This window comes from Salvia splendens, chromosome 3 (genome assembly GCF_004379255.2).
Source record: "Salvia splendens isolate huo1 chromosome 3, SspV2, whole genome shotgun sequence".
NCBI classification, from domain to species: domain Eukaryota; kingdom Viridiplantae; phylum Streptophyta; class Magnoliopsida; order Lamiales; family Lamiaceae; genus Salvia; species Salvia splendens.
The window spans coordinates 27,571,988-27,580,760 of NC_056034.1; the positions used below are offsets into that span (position 1 = coordinate 27,571,988).

General features: G+C 33.8%; 1 long non-coding RNA gene across 1 annotated transcript; it reads left to right on the forward strand.

Moving 5' to 3' along the window:
* The first annotated feature begins 5,967 nt into the window (after nt 1-5,967).
* On the forward strand, nt 5,968-7,966 carry LOC121793817. Its single transcript, XR_006049172.1, has 2 exons — nt 5,968-6,769; nt 7,792-7,966. It is a non-coding gene; the product is annotated as an uncharacterized LOC121793817 (long non-coding RNA).
* Nucleotides 7,967-8,773: the final 807 nt, after the last annotated feature.

Here is an 8,773-nt window from a genome sequence, read left to right on the forward strand (position 1 = left end):
TCAAGCCATTTTTATTTTGACAAGCTTTGCCCACCCAAAGGTCATTATCTGAGTTCGGGATACAGATTAGAAGGTTCGTGGTTGAGTACGAAGAACATCACATGGAGAAGGCGCAAGCAATCTACGATTCTTTGGAGAATCAGATCGGTAATTTTAAACCGTAGGAATTCATGTTTTAGGTTTTAATTCCTTTTACATGAATTATGTGCGTCTTGGATGCAATTCTGTGTTTAACATGTAGTTATTAATCTCATAATCGGTCAAATAGATCTGTATGTATGATTTATTTGTGAATGCATGATTTTCGCTGTGCAAGGGGCTCCAAACCCCAACAATTGGTATCAAAGTTTTTGGCTCTGATTATGTGGATTAATTTTATGTTATGTGAATTGCTTGAATGCATCTTTTCTTCGTTTGGTTTGTGTTACTGTTTCACGTCGATATTGAAAAACATGATGTACGAAGAAAAACAGAGAATCTGTCACGCAAGGCTGCGATAGTATCTTTTGTGCGATTATGAATTCTAATTATTTGAGTAATCATTACGGATGATTTAAGAATCATATTCATGTACTTGTATCATTTTGAAATCATTATGATTGATTGTATGTGGACCTTTTTGTGCTCGTGGTTTTTTTTTTGCTTGCGACTTTGGTGATTTTGGTGGATTGAATCGTGAGATGTGACAATCGAATCACGATGTTCATTCGAGATGTCGCAACAAGATCGCGTTGGCCGTTCGAGTGGGAACCCTTCGTGTGCAGTTCCCGGACTTGAAAGAAGGTCGATGGAGAAGAGGCTATGGCGCAGCAGCCGCTGCGAAGGCAGCGTCGCAGCAGCTGCGCCGGAAACGCATCAGCACCAGTCGGGCAGCAGGAGGTGATAACGCAGCAGCTGCAGCAGCAACCATGAAGACGACAATGCAGCAGCCGTGAATTGGGCTAGCTCCGGATTAGGGCAGTTTGGGTGCAGGCTGGGCAGTTTCATTTCAGCCGAGAGCAGCCCAAGAGACTGCCCTGGCTGTCCGATCAACGACTCAAATGGTGTGGTCCGAGTGGGAGCCCGTTGGCGGTTCCCGGGCTTGTGTGACTGCGTTGAAATTTTCAAAAATTAGTTAGGGTTTTCCTAAACATAGAACTAATTTTGGAGAAATTTTCTAAATTTGTTAGGTTTTCCTAAACCTTAGTAACTAAATTTGGAAAGATTCAAGATTAATTTTGAATAAAATTTGAATATATCTTAAGTGGATTATCTAAATTTTAATTTTTATTTAAATTATGGATTAATTAAATTTTTATCCTTATTTTATGGATTTGGATAGATTAAATTCTATCTAGATAAATCCTAGATAAATTAGGATAATTATAATAACTTTTATTTTGTCTTATGGATTTATATAGATTTAATTCTATGTGAATAAATCCTAGATAGACTAGATAAATAATCAATTAAATTTGGATTTTGTCCTTATTTTATGAATTCAGAGATATTTAATTATATCTAGAGAAATCCTAGATAAATTTGGATGAATAATTAAATTTATTTATGTCATATGGATTTAGATAGATTTGATTCTATCTTGTTGAATCCTTGATTGACTAAGTTAAATATTAATTAAGTTTATCCATATCTCATAGATATTGATAGATCTATATCTATCTAGAATATATCTTAGTAGATTTGGATAATTAAAATCCATGTTTATCTTTATCTTGTGGATATTTATAGAATTAATTCTATTTAGAAAATATCCTAGTAGATTTAGATAATTAAATGTATCTCTATCTTATAGATATTGATAGATTTATATCTATCTAGAATATATCTTAGAAGATTTAAATAATTGTTAATCCAGTATTGTAATTATCTTTTGGATTTAAGATAGATTTAGTTCTATCAAGTTAAATCATAGTTGAATTAATTAATATTAATTCTAGTTTATCCTGATTTTATGGATATAAATATATTTATTTCTATTTAGAAATTATCCTATATAAATTTGGATAAAGATAATACAAGATAATCCTAATCTAATTCGATTTTGATAAAGTTAATTTTATCTAGAATAAATCCTAATAGATATGATATATTATAGTTTCTTATTCTAAATAATTTAAGATTTTCTTAAATCTTAGAGTGATTGGATTTTATCTTATGGATTTGGATAGATTTGTTTCTATCCTGAAATATCCTAGTACGATTTTGATAATAATAATCCAAGATCAGTCTTATCTTGAATTTAAGGATTTGATTTTATTCTTATAAAATCTAGAATAATCCCAAAAAGGATTTAGATAGATTCAACTCTATCTAGATAAATCATAAATTAATTTGGATAGTCATTATCCAAGATAAATTTATCAAATCCGAAATTCATATTTTGGATAAGATGAGGAATTAATTATTTATTTAAATCTCCCTAGATTTATTAAATAATTTCAATAATTATCCAGTGTGATTAATTACCATGAAGTAAATGGACTTATCTACTTATTTGGTGTTAATCTGTTTTAAGTGGATTATCTGCTGTATCTGCTTGTGTGATAATTATGCAAAAACCATGTTTAAAATGACTTAGCGATAATTACAACAGTGTGTTGTATACGGTCTCCATAAATTGGTCTATATATGAAGCAGTTTCTAATATTATCGCGACCCACCTTAGTGGGAGCAATAATCCTACGAAATAGCAAGTTCATATGATTAGACTTCTTTATAGTAGGTTGCTTAAACTAGAAGCTTGTTTCTAATATTATCGCGACCCACCCTAGTGGGAGCCATAATCCTACGAAATTGCAAGTTCATATGTTTAAGCATATTTATAAGATAGATATGGAATTTTGTTAGTGGCGTATGACCTTCCCTAGAAGGAGTATCAAAACAGAAATGAAATTGCTAGATGCAAATATTTATGGTAAATGCTTAGGCAATATTTGGCGGTCATGCCACCTTAGTGGTCTCTGGACAATCCGTCGGTATTGTGACCAGGAATTTGTTGGAATCCGAATTTGTATGACCTCCATAGAGGCGTACTTATTTTGATTTTCACGGTTGCGAGATACATAAATTGTTTTGTGGTTGTTTGCGATTATGTATTAAGCATAGTATGTGATAAACAGTTTTATTTCTTCTCAGCCAAATTCTTAATAATGTCTGCGAACCTTAAAGAAATCAAACTCGAAGGCCAAAATTATGTAGACTGGAAATATTAAATGGATAAGATTCTCATTGTTGAAAACTTAAAGTTTGTACTCACTAATTCATGTCCTCCATTTCCTCGACAAAATTCTACAAAGAAAGTTTGAGAATGCATTTTATGCATGTACTCGATAAGTTGTTTGAGGAAGAAGGTCAAACTACTTTCTTTTAAATAGTGAGAAAAGTCTTGGTTTATACCGATGATAAAGGAATATCCAATGAGGACGTTGTCCAGATTCTATTGGAACATCCAAAAGAGAGAGAAAGTTTTGATGAACCTTCTGATTCAGTTACTCAAATAGTTTCTACACTCAGTTCATCGCCAAATGTAATAGGAAGTGATTATATGAAGGTTGTTACTGAAAAGTTGAAAACCTTTGGCATTATATTCACTTTATTACTATTGGAGGAAGATACATGATACTTGCCGAATTCATTAAGATTGTATCTTTCATATGTCTTAGTTCAATCGAACAGAAAACTAGCAATGGAAAGAGGGAAGAGTTGAATTGTCATCAATGCCTGCTGAAAGCAAGAAAGACAAGAAAAAGTTGGTGAAAAGGCAAAGAGAAGATGCATTGTAAGTCGGATTGACCTCTTATATAGAAGGACAATGGCTTAGATAACAATGAAACTTCTAAAGGAGAGATCTACATCCAGTTGGGCAGTTGTTGCACTGGGAGCTATTTATTTATGGTCACTTTATTGTTTTGTTTTGATGTTAGAGATTTTGTTTTATTGATACAGTCTTGTTTAGAATGAATTTATATTCAGTTTCTTAACCCATTTATGATTCTACGATGTTCAATTTCATTTTATAATGCTTGCATTATTGAGAGATGTGGATCGAATATCTATCATAGTACCATAGAAAAACAATTTATACATCATAGTATTTAAACAATATAATTGCAAAAAGATTGAGTTTAACACGACAGTTCAACTTCTTAAACAATTAATGATAAAGTATTTATGGTACTTAAACATAAGGCCAAGAAAATACTTAGTAATTGTTCAAACTAATTTTGTCTAACTCAAGTGACTATCAAGATTTTAACAACTTGTTTATTAAATAGCTTAAAGGTCAAGTAAGTCTGGTTGATGCACTATAAGTTAGAATCCTTTGGTGGTTCAAGGGATTCAGAATACTTATAGAGATGCAACATAGAAAGACTAGTAAGTCTCAATGGTTTACACCATAGGAGACGAGCAAATGAGTTAAGATCAGTAGTGGGAGTTAAATCCTAGTTGACTACTCCAAGCATTCTTCTAAAGAATGGGATAGTCATATAAGAAGATATCGAAGTCTCTCGAAGACAAGTTCGATAAGTGAACAGTTTTACTCAATAACACCTTATCATTGATGGGATATACGTTGGAAACAATTAGTTATACCTTAAAGAAACTACCATAACATCAGTACCTTCTACAACACGGGAGTTGTGGACTAGAGGCAAGTTTAGTCCAGCACATCTCAAGGTGTGGAGTTATTCCAACACATGTTTTGGAAAAGGTATCCAAGTAATTGGAATTGTGTACTGAGGTATGTTTTAAGGTTATCCCAAATGATAGAGAAGGTACAGGTTCTATAATCTTCACACCAAGATATGTGTTTGTTTACACGAATACTAGATTCTTTGATGAAGATTACGAGGAGAACTACAAGCGTAACAAACATGATAATTCTCAAGATAATGAGAATATCTATTTTCCATCTTAACCAAGAAGTCATATCATTAGAAACTTATGCACTAAGAAAATCAACGTTTGTACCTAAGATTGTAAGAGTCGTGTCGTAGTGGGAGTGTTCTTTGCGAACATAATAAGTTCATGGGTCTAAAAGAGTCTTAAGACTCAGTCTTAGATCAACTTGAACATAATCCCTGTAACTACAAGGACGCAATGACTTATTCAGATAATCATTCTTGATAAGATGATAGATTCTGAATAACAATCTTAAATAGACAAGAATGTTTGCAAGACTTGCGATACTACCCATAGATTATATCAGTCAGTGGGAGCTAGTGGACCTGCAAGTATAAGCATGGATCTCAAAAGGCTAGAATAATGGCAAAGGGTTATACCCAGAGAGAATTATATTCTCGCCTGCCATTTTTGCCTAAGTCGATCTGTATATTGTCTATTGTAGCATACATAAATTAGAATGTATGTACTATGATTGTAACGGCCCGAATAAAATTAAAAAAATTAATTAGTTCAAATGCGTCGGAAGTCGTAAATAAATTTCTAGAAGTGTGTAGATGGTTTCTTATTATGTGAATTATTTGTTTGTGTGGTGTTTATTATTAGAAATAGAGAAAGAATAAAAGAAAAGAAGGAAATGAAATAGAGAATAAGAAAAAGAGGAGGTTGGAAGGGTGAAAGATTTTTATCTCTACTCCCTTTTAGAAGCCACGTAACAAAAAAATCATCTCCCACCCCCATTCTACATTTTTTTTTTTCACTCTCTTTTGCACAAAGGCACACACTCTAATACGCAAGGTGAGAACTCTCCCTTCGGACGATTCGCTGCTCCTCTGGCGACAGCGAGGAAGCTCCCCTCATCTCCTCCCTGTCTGGATACCTCTCTACTCACCTACACTCAACACCATCTCTCTCTGCTGAATTGTCGTCGTTGTCGACTGCTCGGCAGTTTCCGTCACCGGTTTCCGACAAGATTAGAGTAGACTTGTCTTCCCTTTGAGTAAGCAAGTCCCTCACCTTTCGAATTTGTTCAATTTCTGCATCATCTTAAACCTAGGGTTCTTAAATTGGTTTCTTTCCGATTTGAATTTAAATAAAATTAGAGTATATAGTTGGATTATCTTAGATAGTAGGTTTTTGGAGGTTGCAAATATATATTATGTTGTGGTGAAAGAAACAAAGGAGATAGCCTTTTGTGTCATGTTCTGGCCGAATTTGTCAACTCCAGTTTAACCAAGTAAACGATCTCTTTTTCTTGCGAAATTTTAACTGAACATACTTATAGGTGTCTTCTGCTATGTGGCCAAATTTCAGCTTCATCCGAATTGAAATGAATTTATAATGAATTTTGAAAGGGGACTGCGCAGTTCAGCTAGGTTTGGATATTTTTTTTTTGCTGTTTTCAGCTGCTGGTTTTGAAGTTTTCGACACCCTTAGGGTGTTGCAAATTGTATTTTCAAATTTTCTGTATGAACCTTGATGTGTTGGAGAGCTCTCTGTAAAATTTCAACTGATTTGAATGTCATTTACTATTTTTAGAAAATCTCCAAACACAGCTGCTAGAACCTGTCGGGTAGTGATAGACAGTGGGAAAATGGCCATATCTCCCAACCTACTTGGAAATTTTGAGAGAACTTTGTTTTAAAATTTAACTAGACACCAAGGGGATTCTTTTGGTATAGGGCTTGACCTCTTATACTCCGTGCAAAAGAAGTAACTAAAGAGAACTTGTTTATTGCTTAAGCTATTTTTTGGTGTTGTGTTGATAAGAATTATTTATTGAAAGGTAATCCTGGCCTGAGGGATAGCACGGGCAAGGAGAAGGCGAATGAGTAAAGTGATCTAGTACGGCATTTTGGATTTTAAGGTAGGGTATTCACAACCTATTAACTTATTGCTCTTAATAGAGATGATATTATACTCTGCATATGGTTTTTATTAAATGTAATTTTTATATATGGGAAAATGTTCGATAATGAGTGGAAGTTGTTAATGTACTATGGTTAAAATTGTTAGAAATAAGTGTTGATATATGTGTACTCTGAATAAATCAATTATTATATGGTGTTGAATAATTATGCATTATATGATATCAATTTGGGTATGACTTTAAATGCTAGTGTATTGTTTAATATGAAAAATATGAATGAATGTGTTTATGTCTCGTGCTTGAGTATGTTCTGTGAGTACAATTGTCATGTCAGGACGGCAGTGTTGCATCATCTGAGATCGCTAGAGTTCTGGAAAACCGAAGCGGGATCATTCTGTTATCTGAATATCTGTCTGCACCCTAAAGGGGTGATCTAATCTTCTGTCTGCACCCTAAATGGGTGATCTGATCTTCTGTCTGCACCCTAAATGGGTGATCTGAATATCTGTCTGCACCCTAAATGGGTGATCTGAATATCTGTCTGAAATACCTGTCTGCACCCTAAAGGGGTGATCTGATCTTCTGTCTGCACCCTAAATGGGTGATCTGAATATCTTTCTGAAATATCTGTCCGCACCCTAAAAGGGTGATCCGATCTTCTGTCTGCACCCTGAATGGGTGATTTGTGCGGAGTTCCTTGAGGACAAAAATCTGCTTATGTTTCTGATCTGTTCCGAGTACCCTAGTCTGTCACTAAGCACTTAATGGGGATATATGTGTTATGATTAGTGAATGTGTAAAACCTCTGTTATAACTCTGATATATTTGGTACACGAGATCAGGTTTCGTTATACGTGTTTTGGATATGTGGAAGGTTGATGATATGTATATGTGTTGGTGTGTAGATATTAGTGTAAATGAATAGGTTGCATAATGTTTACTCAACTCCGGAAATTAGACTCTAATGTTGAGTATACTACTGGGCTTGTTGAAGCTCATTCTTTTCTTTCCCCCTGCAGATTAGGTGATCAGACTAGCTCTTTTGCTGTACAGCTGCTCAAGTCGGGTCACTAGCCAAGCTTTTGCGTTGGGTAAATCTTTTGGATTTGATAAATGTGGCATGTAGTAGGAGTGTAATGTACCTTGGACGTTATATTACTTCATAAACTTTTGCTAAGCATGTATATTTTGTGAGTAATGTCCAGGTTGTGTGTATGTATATATATATAGACTTTTGGAGACAGGTTTATGGTTTAATTCTAGACGTTATATAGCAGTTTCTCCGTTTGCCAAGGAAAAAAAAAATATATATATATAATTTATCTATAAACAAAAAAAAATTAAAAATTTTTATGGACTTATATGACATCACTTATTCGATTATTAAATTGAATGGGGTAAGGGATGTTACAATGATTGTCAAGACAGTTTTCTTTAAGTAGAAGTCTTGAGGAGATCATCTGCATGGAACATCTTAATGGTTATGTAATACAGGGCAAGAAAGTTGAAAGTGCACTATATTTGGTATTCTTGGTACTCTACAATGATGACATCTATAAAAGTTGATAAACAACTAAGAGGGTTATCTAGCGTAGGAAACTGGTCATCTACCCAGTTTAAGGATGATGGATTTAAGATAATCTAGTTACATTCTAAGCATCTGTGTCATTAGATTGCTAGAAAAAGAATGTATGTTTTCTTAAAGAATCCTACGTCTACACAATACTTAGACACTTTAGCATTGAAAATTCCAAGAAAAAGTTTTTCTTTTTCTAGACGGAATTATTTTGTCTCTAGTCAAGTGTTTTTCAACATTGAATGAGATCAAGAAGAATGAGACAAGTTCCATAATTGGAAGTCTCATATATGCTATGATGTGTATTAAGTTAGATATCAGTTTTGCCGTTGGCATAGAAGCATGATATCATTTTAACCATGGTCAAGGACATTGGATTGGGTAAAGAATATACTATAGTACTTGAAGAACACTAAACGATATGC